The sequence below is a fragment of the Sturnira hondurensis genome, unplaced genomic scaffold (assembly GCF_014824575.4).
Source record: "Sturnira hondurensis isolate 20B ecotype Veracruz unplaced genomic scaffold, ASM1482457v3 Scaffold0006413, whole genome shotgun sequence".
Lineage (NCBI taxonomy): Eukaryota > Metazoa > Chordata > Mammalia > Chiroptera > Phyllostomidae > Sturnira > Sturnira hondurensis.
This window is the reverse complement of record NW_028079044.1, coordinates 9,654,261-9,668,766: the sequence shown is the minus strand read 5'-3', so window position 1 is coordinate 9,668,766 and position 14,506 is coordinate 9,654,261.

The following is a 14,506-nucleotide window of genomic DNA, read 5'->3' as shown; positions in this document are numbered from 1 at the left end:
GAGCACCGTGTAGGCTCCAGATCCAGTTTGTAAGGGGCCCCTGTTGATTTCACATTGCCCAGCTCCCTCCCCTCCCCTCTCAGAGTCGTGCTTTTGGGAAACATCACTGTCCTTCACTTACCTTTCTAGTATTTTCGCTGTAGTCAGGCTGAACCACTTGTGTTCTATTTTAGCATTTCCAACTCTGGAACTTTGTGCTTTCAGGTCCCCTCTCTCCCAGAATGACCTTTTGGCTGGCTTGAATCCTGCCCATCCTTTTAAAGAGACAATTCAAACCTAACTTTTCTCTAATGCCTTTCTTAAACAAAAAATATTTGAGTTGTGAATAATAATAGCTAACATTTTATCAAGCACTTCTGATGTGCTAGGGGCATCCCAGGGATTATTCTGTCTGATCTACACAAACCCCATAGGAGACAGGTACCCTATTGTAGAGACAAGAAAATGGACATGTACACTAAGGTTTGAAAATGTATGAAAAGTCACATGACCTAGCCTGTCAAAGGATTTCTCTTTGGTGGCCAAGGCCTGGAGCTGACAATCATAGCAAAGCACGGTCCAGTCCAAGAGCCATGGATGCCATCTCCGATACTTGAAGCTTTGGATGGATAAAAGGGAGGCGATGTTTGTACACATTGCCGAGATCCAGGGCCAGTGTGAGGTGTCAGTTCATGACAATATCCAAATCATTCCAAGTCTTGGAAAATGGGCTGCCTGTCTGTTGAAAATGAAATGGGTTGCCCAGTGGGAAGGCGTGAGATGCCTATCACTGAAGATGTCCAAGTGGGAACTGTGGGTATGGAATACACAGACACACGATCTCTCCAGCAGAACAGCTGGTGGCCAAGGGCATGGGCTCCCCAGTAAACTGCCTGGGTTCAGAGCCCCAGCTCTATGATGGTAGTCTGCATCTCACACTTATTTTCTTTCTTTCTTTCTTTTTAAATTTTTTTATTTTAATTGTTCAAGTAGAGTTTTCTTCCTTGTACCCCCATCCCAGCCCACCCCCCAGCCCTCCCCACCTCCCTCCCATTTTCACCACCCTCCTTGTTATTATTGCCCATGTGTCCTTTATCCCCTGCAAACCCTTCACCCTTTTCCCCTATAAACCCCTCCCCTCTCCCCTCTGGTCACTGTCAGCCTGTTCTCAATTTCAGTGTGTTTGGTTATATTTTGCATGTTTGTTTGTTTTGTTGATTAGGTTCCTGTTAAAGGTGAGATCATATGGTATTTGTCTTTCACTGCCTGGCTTATTTCACTCAGCATAATACTTTCCAAGTTCCCTCCACACTGTCACAAAGGGTAGGAGCTCCTTCTTTCTTTCTGCTGCATTGAATTCCATTGTGCAAATGTACCATAGTTTTTTGATCCATTCATTGAATCTAAGAACCCTGAAACACCAATCCAAAAGAACCTATGCACCACAATGTTCATAGCAGCACAATTCACACTTGTTTTCTCATCATGTACCCGCTACACAGATCCACTCCTCCATACACCTAACATACAGTTTCTTGAATTCATAAATACTACTCATGCTTCTCAAACCTTAATTAAAGTAGGAATTGTTTTAACCTGGGGACTTTGCTAAAATGCAGTGTCTGATTCAGTCAGCCTGGGGTGTGACCTGAGATTCTGCATTTCTCATACATTTCCAGGTAATGAATGCTGGGATGCTGGGTACAAGGCCACACTTTGAGTGGCAAGTTCTTGTCTCATATGCCCACCCTTTATCTTTAAAAGTTGTAATATTAACTATTTTTTTCTATTAGGCTTTAGATAAATAGTAACAATTGATTGATTGCTTAGATGTACTCTCCACTCCAAGAAGGCCAAGTTTTGGCGATATGATAAATAATTCTTTAAGTGCCCACTCCCCAATACGGCCGACCCCTGCTAGGGCCCACCCATATCACTCTTTGCCTTCATGCCAACAAATACATTGTTAAAAATTCCGTAAGATTTTCTTCCTTTCCTCTTTTCTGAAAATTGCTCTGACATCTCTCCTAGTATTTACCAGTGGAGATTTTAATTGGGACATGGATAAGGTTTTGAGCAAATGGTAAACAGTGGGAATTTAGATCAGTTAGGCCAGCAGTTTCAACCATGGCTCTCTGCAGAGATAATTATTTTAGGGGAAACGTATATTCAGATCTGTCCGATTATTCCCATATATGCCATCAGTCTTTGTTTGCAAATACTTTGTAGGATCGCTTTTCTCCATATATCTTCAGAGCACGTGACCACCTGCACTTCCGCTCCTTGAGGGACCTGAAAGTGTTAATGTTCTCTCTGTCTAGTGCAAGCTGTTGGCATCGCAGATGGGCTTTTGCTCACTGCTGGATCCCGGAGACTTCTGTGTGTGCATCTTGATATTGGCACAATGGGTTGAAATCATATTTATTGTTTTCTTCCTCAGAAGGATCAGAGATGGAGGAGTTGAATGCTTTTAAGCAGTTTTTCAAGAAACAAAAGGCTACATTTTTGAAATGCCAGCTATTACCAGTCCACAGTTCAGACTCTAGGAAGACTCGTTAGCACTTGCATGGATCCCTCCCTCCCTGGAAACAGTGCAGGAATCACACTCTGAGATGTGACCATTGAAATAGACTCAAAGTCAATGTGCATAATTACTTACCACAACAGTGGTTAATGTGCCCTGAAATATTCCCAGCTCCCCTTGGTCTGGGGCTTGATGGTTGATATTCAGATTTTCTTGGTAAATGTCTTGGATGTTTTGCTTACACCGTTTCCCAAAATACCTCTGGATTATAACACATGTGCTTCCCCTCACTATCTAGGTGTGGAACTGGACGGAGGAAGGAAAGCCTCAGAGAGCTGTCACATTACAGCTGTGATGGGGAATAAATGATGTCCTGGAATGTGAGCACTAAAAAGGGCCATAGTAATCATCTCTGGTCTAGTTCAACCTACTCCTTTTATAAATGAGGAAATGGAGGCCCAGAGAGGTAGAGTGACTTGCCCACAGTTGCACAGCTAATTAGTGGCTGAGTCAAAACGAAAGCCCGATTTCCTCAATCAGTCTTGTGCTGTTTTTCTCTCAAAGTGGACGGCTTCTAGGGTATGCACCCAGTGCGGTGCAAAGGGCTGGTTTCGTATTTGGGGTCTTTGGTAAAAGCCTGGTCCTCCTTGCATTACCCCAGGCCACACACAACTACATCTCAAATCCTCTGCCCCAGGGAGGGTATTTTCCACGTCTGCCCCTTGCTGCCCTCTTCTGTCCTGACACTCTGAGCTCTGGCACGCAGTCCCAGGCTCTGAAACCTTCAGTGCAGTCATGGCCTGAACCGTCTTCCTTAGTCAGAGCTTCCTGTCCCACAGTTATGTTGAGCTTTTTTCCTTCTTTGTCAAAACTTCTCCATCCTCTGTCTCATTCCTTTGGGTCATGTTTTTTTTTGTGTGTGTGACACCAGAGACAATGAATGATGTGTTGTCATGCACACTAGTAATGTACTTTCCCTTGAGCAGTACCTCCAGCAATAACCCAGACGAGTGACCTTGGATCAGAGTTCGGTGCACCAGGGGCACAGGTGGGCAGGAGTGAGGATGGAGGGTGATGCCATGTTCATAAAACATCCTGACATTTCCCTCTGTGTGCAGGCCATCCCTGCCTGGGCACAGCGCTGCAGTGTCCACCCAGGGAGTGAGTGGCAGCCTTCTCAGATGACCCAGGCAGTGGGGAGAACCCAAAGCACAGAAGACATTGTTCTTCCCTTTCAGAATGCACAGAAAGAAAAGAGAGAATGCACAGAAAAATAGGGCAACCTGGAAAGACACCAAGCCACAGTCCAGCAAAGAGTTGTGTGACCACAGGGGAAGGGGGTTGGGACAAAGTTAGTGAGGAGGCAGTGGTTGGATTAAGCCTTGCATGAGAGTGATGATCTAGTTGGTATATCTATTGGGGTGGAGGATGCTGAAGAGAGGTTGGGGTACTAAGGGGAGGGGTGTTGCAGAAATGAAACAACATGGACACCTAAGAGGCAGAGAGGCACACGTGACTGCCTGGTGGGGGACAGAATAATACCCAGTGTGCTTGGCTCAGACTGACTCTTGCCAGTGAATTAATACAATGTGCTGGCAGACCAGTCCTTAATGTGCAGCTGGTCCTAGAGACAGAGCCCCCTCATACCTTGTCTCCCTGCAGGTCTGACACCCTCATTCCAGCCGGGACTGCTCTTGGACTTTGTGTAGACCTTAAGCTTCCCTTGGTCCTCCCTGGGGACCTCTCTCTGGCATCTGCCCAGATGCTCCTGTCCTTCCTTCTGCCTCTCTAGCCTGACTTTTCCTTTCAGTGCCCACATTCCTCTCTTTTCCTCTGTGAAAACTTCTCTAAACATTTTATAATGGGTAGGAAACCCATCCCATTAACACATGTCTGAAAAAAATTTTCACTTCATAATTTTCCTTAAGTTGAATAAAATATGACTCTAAGTGCTGGTCTGCCAGAATGATGGTGAATTCAATCTCGGTGATTGTTAGGGCTTTCTCCTCATTTGGTGGGCCTCTGGGTTTCAATCCATCATGCTTACGTCAGATCTCCTCTCTCTCCAAGCCCATGTCCTCCTTGAAGGTAGGTGACTGCCACCATCGGGCTTTGCAGAGCGTGTAGGATTTAGGTTTGGGGTCCCATCGCCCAGGGTCCAACCTTCCTCGGGAAACTGCCCAGCTGATTCCCTGAGGTCTTCTGCTACTGGGAGTGGGGTCTCTGCTTTCACAGGACCTGCTAGTATCCCCCCTTGTCTTTGTCTTGCTGTCTTTCCTCCCTTGAGCTCCCCGCAAGCTACCTTCCTTTTTGTGACCTCCGGGCTCTGGCGTATCCTCATTAGTGGATTTAGGTTTTTAGTGATGGCACTTGGGCATCTGCAGCTTCCCACTTGCTACACAAACCTTCCAGAGCCAAGGGGCACCAAGGGCATGGCTTCATTCTTAGGAGAGGTAGGATTTCGGCAAGACAGAGGAGAATACGCAGGGAATGAAACTCCAACTGGTAGGTCAGTACATCATCTGAATTACAATTCCATTCATCCTTTGGATTCTAGATTTAGACGGGTTACCCACCTAAACTAACTCTCCCTGCCCTAGTTTTATTATCTATAAAGTAGCAATAATATTAATAATTATTTCCTAGGGTTGTTACAAGAATTAAATCGCATAATACCTCCATGTTACATAGATCAGTACCTGGATCACAGTTAAGCTCTTAAAAACTGTGAGCTGCTTCATTAGTTATTATTCATTTGACCATTAACATGCCGTAGAGGACTGTTAATGATTTTATTATGAATGGCAGTCAGCGTGCACGTGTGATTAAAGTTCCTTGCCCACTACTGCGATGCTCAATACTTTCTTGGTGATTCTGACTTGACAGAAGGAGCAAGATTTGTCCCACGGGTCCCAGAGGAGAGTCTGCGCCCTGAATAACTATTCCAACTATTGCTCACCATATGTCCACAACCCAAAAAAATAATCATTTTGGAGGGCAGGAAATGAGCACACATGTGCACGTCTGCAGAGAGTCGCCTGCTGAAATCGACATGTAAGGCATGTTTACCACCGAGGCAAATGCCTTCATGTGTTTGTAAGTGGCTAATTCTGAGCACCCAAAAGGGAAGACAAGAGAAGCCAAATTCCAATGGCATCATGTGTTTGTTATTTTGGGGCAAGGTTATGTGGAAGGAGAGCTTCCCTTGCCTGGAACAATTTAAGGGGGAGAAATGAAGTATTTAAAGGTATTTTAATGATCATGAAAGGCACTGGCTTAATAGGGCAGGAAGCTATGGTTCTCTTTTTAGTCCCAGAAGGAAAATAACAAGGCTGCAGCTTAGCCTTCCCTGTAGAGTCATAAACTGGACTGCAAAGAGGCAGCCCCTTGAGACACACTCTCTGGGTTTCTGTGGCCCTTTTACTGTGGGTCTGTTTGCTTAGGTTTTCTATGTGTTTATTAATTAATGATCACAGCAATGGGCTTAGGTAGCAGCAACCTGTGAGAGGTTCTGGGAGAAGCCATTGCCTTCTGGTATGCAGGATTCTGGACTTTCCCGAACAAGCTGGCCTACGTGGTTCCACGTTTTCTGCTGACTGCTTAGGCCTCCATCACTGTGTCCCCCATGAACACAGGCATCTTTTTCTTCTGTTCCTTCCCTGCTCAGACACTGAAGTTCCCCACACCAGTCACTACTTTTACCGTCAGCATCACATGATTCTCATTATATGCAAGTTATATTTTATAAAGTTATGAGGAATACTGAGTTGGGAAGACTGAACCATTGCTCCTAAGGGAAATACAAGGTTAGGTTCCTGCAAGCCTCTGGTCCCCACATTTTAATCAACTAATGGATATATAATCTTGTTATGTGTGTTTTTGTTTAAAGATGTCTTACAAGCAGCCTACTAAGCACTCTGGGTGAATTGGTGATCCAGAGCTCAATGGAAGTGAGCCTTGCAGCAGGCAGGCCCTAAAGCACTTTCCCCTCCACTTAAATGTTTTCTGTTCCAGCTTGTGGACCTGAACTTTGAGCCCAGACGTTTTCTTCCCTTAAACCCTAAGTGGTGCAGATTTTACTTCCGCTGAATTTGTACCCTCAATACCCCACGTCTGTGTCACAGACCCCAGTTTGACCATCTGGCCCTCGAGTCTGTGTTCAGTTCTGCTTGTGGTCTCTGCTGTGGCTCTCACTTGTGACCTGAAGCCTCCTACAGCAAACCCTGTCTACCTATTGCCCCAGGCTCAGTCTTTTGACATCTCCCACTCTGCGATGAAATTATTTTTTTAAGTGCTAAGAGAATATTTTTCATCTCCTGGATTCCTTTCATCTCTAAAATCAATTGACTCTTCATAAAACATGCCTTGGAGCGGGTGGGGCCCTCAAGCCAGCCTGTTCAGCATGTGTTACCCATATCACGTGGAGGTCATCATCAGGCTCTGAGCCTGGCTAGCATCAGCCTCCCATTCCTGACAGCTCCTCCAATGGCTGTTCCATGGAAGGCATTATGAGAGAGGAAAAGAGTCCAAACAGTACACTTCCAAATGAGATGACATCATTGTGAAAGGCTAAACTGGGCGTGTGGAAGACAGGGCATCTCAAAGAAACTAGGCCTTGAAATCATCAGGAGAACATTTAGCAGATGACCAGACGGCTACAAATGGGGCTGTGTTTGAACAGCCATCAGCTTTCACGGCAGCATTTGTTTCCAGGTTCTTCAAGATGATCACACCAGAGTGACTAGTGTGGCTTCTCCAGGAGAAATGTGTGCATTTCCCAAAGGTGTTCCTCCACTTTGCTTTCTTGCATTTAATCTCATTTGTGCTTTTGTTGCTTTAGCTCCAGCTGTTTTTTTTTCCTCAGTTTCCTTTCCTGCAGCTTCATCATCTTCCTTTTAATACCTTCCTTCTCCCTTTCTGCTATATCCTCCTGCTCTGTGCAGCCATGCGCACAGGGACATACATGCTTTGGATTAGAATCCAAAACCAATTATCCTCTGAATGTGTGAGGACTCAGTTGTGGACAAACAGCCTTAGATGGTGCTTTCTTTGGGGCTCCGTTTGTGAAAGCACATGGCCTGTTCTTCAGTTTGAGAAAAAATATGCCATGGGAAAGTTCTGCTGTAACTAAGGAAGACACACTCTGTGTGAGACTGACACCACTTGTACAGGGCCGTCTGATATTCTCATAATTACCACTAGGGAATGAATTTGGCAGGCAGGATTTCCGTCCTTCATTAAACAGAGACATAAACGGAAGCTCAGGACCACCCAGCAGCTCCTCTGTCTCAAACAGAGTGGTGGAACAGGGATTAGGATCCAGGACTCTTATCTCAAAGCCAGGCCTGATCAGTCACAGCTTAGCCTGCGTGTGCCACTGTGCCACTACTGACCAACTGTTTGCACGGAAGGAGCTGCCTTTGCACTTGGCCAACCCCAGGCAGCCAATCCTGCTCTGTCCAGATACCCTCACATACCCATCCTTGGGTGTCTCATAGGTGCCATCATCCCATTACCTGGAATGCCCTCTTCCCAGAGCCAGGGTACCTGGTTAGATACAGAAATCAAATTATAGCTCAGTAAACTGAGCCTTAGCATGGCGGTGCCTTCTGGGAAATCAGCCTGTGGAGGGGCTAATGCGATTGAATTAGAGAGTATGCATCTTTTAAAGGCATAATATGGTAAATACAATTCATGTTGCAAGAAACACTTTATGTGAAAAGGTACTTGCCTCATCCCATTCTCCCCCAGCCTCTGTTTGTGTGTGTGTGTGTGTGTGTGTGTGTGTGTTTTATTTTACACTGCAAGATCAGTGTGCCCAGGATACATCTATCTCCCTGTGTCTCTCTCTTTGGCTCATCTCCTCAAAGACAAGGAGGGCTCCCTCCTTCCCAAAGGGGCAGTGGAAAGAGGAGGAAGTACACAGTGATTTATCTCAGCCTGTCAGTTGTTTTGAGGACACCGGCAATGGAGGGTGCCTGCCCCGCCTCAGTCGTCCCCTCTGAGAAAGAGCTCCGCCTTTCATTAAAAGCACTGCTCAACGCCCCTTGAAAAGGACCTCTGAGCTCATTGTCAGCTTTCCAGTGCAGCACAGCACCAGGACAGGGTCTGGGGCCTTTGCTTCCAGGCAGCCTCCTATTAGAGCTGAGCAGAGAGCCAGCGGAAGGCAAATCCTTCTCTTCTGGAAGGGTTCTTGGTTGGTGGTGTTGGTGTCACTCGAGAGAGTTTCATTTGTGGTATAAATGAGAAGCAAGCATTGCAAGGGACAGTTATAGCAAATCAGAGGATGGTGGATGGTTCCAACCTTTATTCCCATTATGTGTCATAATAAACGTCTCAGTAGGAAAGACAGCATGTGCAGAGTCAGACGGAATCGCCCAGGCTGCAGCTCTGCAGAGCAGTTGGAGGAATCACCGATGTAAAAACATAATGTGGCCAGAGGATGAGACCACACCTCCAGCCAAAGCCCTCAAATCTCTCTGCGTCCTCTAGGAAACGTGGCACCCGGGGCTCATTATTTGCTAATGTCAGAGTCAAGGCAGATCTAGTTGCATATTGATTGCAACTCTGAGGCAGAGCTGGATGTGTATGAGGAGGATGCGTATGAGCTTTGATCTGGTGAGAGTCTCACGGTTTACAGAAGTTATAGGCTTCAGTCTCCTAATGGCCCACGGAAAAGCTGGTCACATGCCAGTTTTTTAGCTTCAAGGAAGCCAAACACAGGAGGTTCCATGACATACCTCAAGTTTCAGCTAAGTGACTAGGAAGGCCTGGCTTCTGAATCTTGGGCCACTCCAGAAAACGTTGAGTTTCCTGTGAAGGGGAACGCACTCTATTTCAACGTATACCTGATTATCATCCCCAAAGATCCTGTCTTCTCATCCCGTTTATTCCTTCATAAGCCAGTAGAACTTAGGGCCAAAGAGACCTCTATCCAGTCCCTCTGGGTTTGCTTAACTCAGAAAAATTTGGTGACTGGAAAGGTCTGTCACTCTCACAGACAAAAATGGTCTAATGTGTCATCGTCATAAGGGTCTGCTTATGTAAACTAAGTTTCTTCATATAACTTGACACTTCTCACAGAATGACCTTGCAAATCTAAAGAAATTACCTCCAGGATTCTAGGTGGGGCTCAGTCATGTCCCTGGGATGGATGGAGAAGAGGAAATTCTTTATTCTGATCCAGAGAAAGCATACCCTTGGAAATGGAACTAATCTTACTTTCTCCAAGAGTTAAATAGCAGTGACTGTGAGCTTGACAATGATATCAACAGGCCTGGAGATGTTAAGTAACTGGTTAGCTAGGTTCCGTGCCTGCTCTGGGAGTGCGCATCCTGCCTTCGGAATTTCCATTGGTTTAGGGAAGAATTCACAACATCCAGGGAGCTATGTCTGTTGAACTTGAATTCTAAGTTGAAGTTGAATGCACAAGGCTCTATCCCATTGAGTCTATTTCAGCCTTAGTGAAATGACTAGTGAGCTTGAGCGTGGACTGTTCTGAAAGGGCAAGGCCAATAGTGGGGGTGGGCAGCCTCGTCGGTGAAAGGCTGGGTAGAGTGCTTCCCGTGGTATCTGTTGCAACAGCTCAGCTCTGTTGTTGTAAGGAGAAAACAACACGGGCTAGATTTGGCCCATGGGCCACAGTTTTCTGATCTCTGATTTATACAATAAGACTTAGATAATTCTTTGATTTCCTTTCAAAAGCAGTACCTCCTTCACCGCTGAATGAGGATTCCAGTGTTTTTCCCCTCACGGTGTTGAATGCACCCCTACTTACACAAGTAGGCACAGATATCAATCTTTTATGAAGTGCATGAATGCAGATGAACCTTACACACACAGACAGACAGACAGACTTGTGCAACACCAGATGCGTGTTCTCAAACCCATCTGGGTGCACATGAGCGAATGTACATACAAGCACTCAGCAGTTCATGTGACTGGATTCCCACGTTGGGTATTTCACCCAACTCTTTAAAATCACAACTGTGCTTAGAAAGGCATCAGGTACCCAAGCTCTTTACCTAGTTCCCTTTGTCACCTATTGCTTGCTGTAAAGAAACCTGAGTGGTGACGCCAGCAGTAGCAACATTCTGTATCAGAAGGTGAAAACTTCCTGCCATTCCCACACTGTTCCTTCCCATCTCTCTCTCTTGCCTGCAGGCTGCCTGCAATACTGGCCAAGAAGCAGCAGCTTTTCCACTTCCCCCTCTGTGTGCAGGGCTGAAGGCCTGGCATGGAGAACTGCAGAGGAAATTGAGTTTCAGGTTCTAGTAGAAGGCTTTCTGCGTCTGTGGGCCATCTACATCGTTTCTCTTGCAGAGGGGAGGACTGGGACAAGCAGCAGGGTCCAAGAGGCTCATTCTTTTTCCAAACATGTTTCACAGTTTACTTAGGGCAAGAAGCACAAGTTGCCCTGAGAGCCTGCCTGCCTGAGTTCTTTCTGGGCTCTGCAGTTGAGGGAGAAGCACGGTGGACAGAATTGAGTGGTTTTTATTCCAGAATTCATTTAAAATATTTGCCTCCAATTTCCTGGCCTTTGCAGAAATGCAGAATGTAAACATCTTCAAGGAAGTGGCTGGGCAAGGTGTTGTCCTGGAAGAATGGAGTGTCCTGGAATTGAGGGTGAGTTGTGGGGAGGAGGGGGGAGACATAGTATTAGGTTGGCCAAAAAGTTCATCTGGTTTTCTCTGTGAGATGGCTCTAGTAGTGCTTAGCTGTCTTTAACTTCATTTGAAACAATTCTGTTAGTTTGTATTGTGACAGTTGACATATCAGCTGTGCATTTAAAGGAAACTGATCAAAATAGGTGAATTTTTGTGTGGCCATTTTATTACCGAAGATGGAAGAAAAAAAGCACCATTTTTGGCATATTATGCTTTATTGTTTCAAGAAAGATAAAAACGCAACTGAAATGCAAAAAGAAAAAAAAAGATTTGTGCAGTGTATGGAGAAGGCACTCTGACTGATCAAACATGTCAGAAGTGGTTTGTGAAGTTTCCTGCTGGAGATTTCTCGCTGGATGACGCTCCATGGTTTGGTAGAAGTTGATAATGGTCAAACTGAGACCTTAATTGAGAACAATCGATGTTATACCATGTGGGAGAGAGCCAACATGTTCAAAATATCCAAATCAATAAAGTATTGGTGAAAATGAAAAATGTGTCTTTCATTTTATTTGTCTTTTGTTTTATGGAATAAAGCATATGGACTTTTTGGCCAACTCAAGAGTTCCCTAGCACAACTCTCTGTTGGGCGGGAGAGGAGGAAGAGCCATCCTGGCTCAGGTGGGCACATCAGCAGAGTCACCTGTGAGTGGCATGCAGCAGCAAGGTCCTGCTGAAGCTGTCAGCAGAGAGAGCCCCTGCCCATCCTGGGTGAGGGATGGGGCTCAGTAAGATTGAGAGTTATTCTCAACCTTTGGCTCTGAACCTTGTAAGCTAACCTGCAACCTTCAGCATCCATTTCTTTCTCAACATAAAAATATTCTTAGAGTGCCTGCCATTGAAGAAAACTCCCAAATTTAGTTACATAGCTATTCATTTAATGCATTGCCTTAGGCCAGAGTTTGCTCCACTTGGTTAGGTGCGAGAAAGTCTTTCAATGTCCTGAAACTGTATACCAAAGTACAAGGGAATTTTTCTATATGCATATATGAATTTTTTGAGTGGTTGTGGGTGGCTTCATAGCTTTGATCAAATTCACCAGGAGATTTGTGCTGTCTACAAGGTTAAGAAGTATTTTCTGAAGCCAAGGGAGTCTTGCCCTAGTGGTTGAATTTCGAGCACCATGGCAGGTGTGTGTAAAAAGTATTCCTTCTCCAGGTGCTGTGAACTCGCTGTCCTGCATAGAGGGTCTCATCCTCTGGTGTACAGGTAGCATGGGAATAGGTGATAGAATGCCCAATTTACCAAGGGTTGTGACAGTTTGTAGCAAAGAAGGGGCTGAACTAGCTCTCCAGGTCTTTGGTCTGTGATGGCTAAGCTAAAGCTAAATGCATGTCCCAGCCACATATGGAATAGATTTACCACTTTGCGAGACATAGAAACAATAATGGCAGCTTTAGCTCTCAGCACCTTGCATGGATTAACTCTTGTAATCCTCGCATCCACCTTATGAAGTCACAAGTCAATTTCCCTTCACAGCTGAAAGAATCAAGGCACAGCGAGCTAGGTAACTTGCTCAAGTTCATTCAACAAGGGTAGAAAAGTTCCCTTTCTCATGGTTGGAAGGGCTATTGGCACAGAAAAGGCTTTTTGCACAGGTCCTGGGCAGCTTCTGTCTCCATGGTGCCAGGCTGGGCAAACATTCCCACATGCACAGCAGCCCATTCTCACATGTGAATGTGCCTTTCAAGAGCACACAGCTCCTCTTTCTCCGACCTTCCCACCCATGGCTGCATCCCCGGTGGCTTGGCCCACCAGGTCCCTGGCCTGAATAATCTAGCAGGAGCACACTCCAAGGTGCCTGCCAGCATCCCTGCCTGGCCCTGCTGACTCCCGGTTTGGAGTTTCATAAAAAGCTGGAACCTGGCTCACCCTACCCCTCCTTCTGCCCAGGCTTAACCAGAGGGAGGGCAGTTGTTTCTTCCCTTCATGTGACCAACTGTAGCCTCAGAGGACGTCTTTCTGATGCTCTCTCCCTTTGCATTAGATGTTTTCCCCTCTTTGAGAGCCCCTAAGAAATGTCAATAAGTGGAAGTTGGGGAGAAAATGCCTTAGGGGAAGTGTGGGGAGAGTGTAGTTCCACTACCTGCTAGATGTGTGATATTGGCTAGTTGCTTTCACCTCTCTGAGCCTCAATTTCCATTTCTTTAGAGGGAAAAGGAAGAATAATAATAGTTATTCCATTGGTCGTTGGAAACATTAAACGAGATGTTTTCATCACTCAGTCCAAGATTGCTGTTCGTGTTGAGGTAGAGAGAATGAGAGGTCACTGTGGACTATAGCGCTAAGGGTGGGGACTTGCAGGTTTTGATATTCACAGAGGTGGAGGGAAGGATTCCAGAACAGGGCAAAGCAGAGGTGAAAGCACAGAGGGACAGAGAGGTGTGGGCGGGAGTGTGAAGGGTCTGGAAGTTCCTCCAGTGCCCGGGTTCATTAGGGCAGCAGGCCAGGTGTAGTTGGGAAGAACAGATGGAGATTTTTTTAAATTGGTGATGCATTTGGGTCTTTATTAGGTAGATAATTGGGGATCATTTAGAAAGTTTCTGAACAGAATGGAAACGTGGTAAATGTTATTAAATGGTATTTGAGAATGATTAACGAGACAGCAATATGTAGAAAAGAGATGTGACAGACTGTCATGAATTTACCAAAGCTGGTTTGCTTTCCCTCCTGAGAATATGAACTACATTTCTCAGTCTCCCCTGTGGCAAGGAGAGGTCATGTGACTGAGTTTGACCAATTAGTGTTAGAGGAAGAGACATGCACCACTTCCAGGCTTTGCCCATTAACTGGTCCTACACTTTCCCTTTCCCACCCGCCAGCTAGGAGCGGATGATCAGGAGTAGAGCTTCGAACTTCTGGGGGTTGGTGGGGCCTCAAGTTGCAAGGAGCCGGGGTCACTGAGTGGCAGTGTGGGCCACAGCCCCCTCTCCTCTTGCTGCCTGATGGACTTTGTGTGGGTAAGAAAGAAACGTGTATTGTGTCAAGTTACCGAGGGACTGGGATTATTTGTTACAGCAGTCAGCCTACCTACCTAATACAGGTGGGAGGAGAGACAGACCACAGAAAAATCAAGTGCTCTGATTCAGGGATGAAATAAAAAGCTCTGACTTCCTTGGTAGAGGCTGAAGTGAAAATAAGACAAAGGTATTCCCTTGGGCAGATTCACAGGACTTGATGACTAAGCAGTGTGTGTGTGTGTGTGTGTGTTTAGGGAGGAGTGAATAAGATAAATTAGTTTTAAAAATGCTTGTGATTTTCAAATGTAGTGACTAAGAAAATGGTAGCATCATTGACATGAATTAAGATATCAGAAGATAAGATAGATCTGGGAAAA